This window comes from Phytophthora infestans, genomic scaffold, assembly GCF_000142945.1.
Source record: "Phytophthora infestans T30-4 supercont1.118 genomic scaffold, whole genome shotgun sequence".
Lineage (NCBI taxonomy): Eukaryota > Oomycota > Peronosporomycetes > Peronosporales > Peronosporaceae > Phytophthora > Phytophthora infestans.
In genome coordinates this window covers 83,850-86,411 of record NW_003303641.1, presented here as the reverse complement: position 1 = coordinate 86,411, position 2,562 = coordinate 83,850, and positions in this window count along the sequence as shown.

The following is a 2,562-nucleotide window of genomic DNA, read 5'->3' as shown; positions in this document are numbered from 1 at the left end:
GCCCTTTAAAGGACTCATCCATTCTTCACAGCCTGTAATGGGCCGGGAACCCAGGGTGTTAACTTCTTGGACTCGCTTTTTTCCAACCCCGAACAAACGATAGGAAAGAGCAACGGAAAGTCGTTAGCTTACAGACGAAAAGCTTATTCTTTATCTCTACGGGATACGAGACGATTAGGTAGAGCGCCAACTCTTGAAGGCCCAGGGCAGACACGAGCAACGACTGAGCAACCAAGTACCGATTAAGTTCAAGGAGGGAGACCCGGTGTGGGTCTACCAGTACTTTCTAGCTCGTCGCGGGGAAAAGACCTCGAAGAAGCTCGCTTTCGCGTGGCATGGTCCGTACCGTGTGGTCGGGATCGTGGGAGAGAACTCCTATCGAGTAGCCATCCCTTCTCACCCCAATCGGGTCGTGACCATTAACGTCAATAGGTTGAAACGTTTCCAAGGGCGATGGAGTCGACCGTTCCCTTCTGAAGTACCCGAGGGAGTCCAGTCGAGTCCGGGTGTAGACGACGACGGCCCTCTATCAGAAGAGGACCCCCCCCCTCTACTAGCTTCGTAGAGAGACTCCTGATTGGAGGGGAAGAGACGGCCCTGACCGGAGTTCCTTGCTCTGTGATCGACATAATCGCCCGACGCAAAAAGAACCGTGAAGAGCAGTTCCTGGTGTTGTTAGCTACCTACGAGACTCTTTGGAGACCACGAAACACTCTATTGCCCACCTACGCTGCTCTGATCAAGGCGTTCGAAGAAACCCGTCGTCGGGAGGGAGACCTACCAGAGCTACGTCGCAGCGCGCGGTTGGAAGACGCTAACGCCGCCGTTGACGAAGAAGAGCTACTCTTCTAGGGAGGGGGAATCGTGGCGGGTCGATCCAATGAGCCAGAATAAACTCACGACCCCGCCTCCCTCGAAAGTGTCTTGAAGAACACTTCTTACGACTTTGTATATTTTTGGATTCTACTTCACAAGTGGCTGATCTCCTACATACCAAAAAGAAAAACAATCTTACCGCGATCTCAAGAAAAAGAAACGAAAACAACAAGTGGGGACGAGTCGTGGTGAAAAACAAAAAGAAACTTAAAAAGGAAGACGATGCCAGTACTCTTATGTGGTGAAGTGCTTTCTCAGAAATAAGAGAATGGTCCTGACGCGGGGTCACTATCCCGAATCAGTGACAATTTCAAGTGATTATAGAGGATTTGGGTTGTTTGGCACGGGTGCAAGTTGCCTGTGGTGGATTAGCCATGGCGAGCAGCACCCCGTATGGAATGACGATGGATCTGATATGAGCGATGTACGAGAAGGCAAGATCCACCAAGACTTACCTCGGATCCACCCTTACCTGGATTCACTAAGATGGATATGGGATATACTATACAAGAGTGGATCGAGTGTGGATCCTATGAAGGAAGGATGGTCGGTGCCCTCTGACGGTGGATCTAGTAGCCACGGCTAATGAAGAGTCAAGATCCACCGCGAGGTACCCCGGATCCCATACTCCTGAGTTCGTATCCAAGGAGGGAGGATCCCGCCTGGAGGGGGGAATGGATCCAGGGTATAGGGATGAGGGATACAGTGGATCTCGAACTTTCGTGGGACAACGGAGATCACAGACGGTTGCGAGATGATGTTGGATGATTGGAGAGCTCGGATCCACGGCGAGTGTACCATTACAGTGAGGTGGATCCAAGCGACCTGGATCCGGATGAGTGTACCCATAATAGGGTGACCATGATGATTACGTCATATATCCGGTGGATCTGAAAGATAACACAGCTGGGATGATGGGTCAAGGGAAGAAGGGACATGCAGCCGAGCCTGGTAAGGGATTTAGCAGATGAAAGACATAGAAGGTAGAAACCCAGGCAGGTATAGGCTTAAATATCAATACAGTCCTCAATTTGCACAGTATCACGCAAGTGCCTTCCTGCCCTCAAGAACCGGAACTACATTGGCCGTACGAGCTCCGAGAAGGTTGGGAATTGCGAATCTAGTGTTGGTAGTGATAACTGGATAATACATTGGCCAGATCCTACAACCTAGTGACCTTTTCCTATACACGTGCAGATCCAACAGGTTAACCGAATTACTACTTGGTCGGTTACACCCTAGAGGTTCTCAACTCTCAAGATCCCGTCACAGGAGGCGGCAAGTACGACGCAAAGGAACTACTAAGGCAAGGGAACACACCCGCAAGGTAACCCTACGGCCAGATCTACGATCTAGGCCCCGGATCCATAAGCTCGAATATTCGCTTAGGATTCGGAACCATCCACGGACGCAGAGTGAAGATTTTCCACTGCTGTTCCACCCCATCCCCACGTCTCGCCAAGACACTCAAGCTTCACCACTTGAACGCTTCGGAAGTTACCGAGAGAGCAGGATCCCGCCCTACCGACGGGTACACAAGGTGAGGAAAGTTCAGCAGAACACGGATCATCGGGGGACCCCCTCCGTTAGTCGGTGTCTGGGCGCAGTTGGTAAGTCGGGATCCAGCAATCTCGCCGATTTTGCTGATCCCGCTACGCCACAATGGTGCGCGTGCCCGGATCTTGA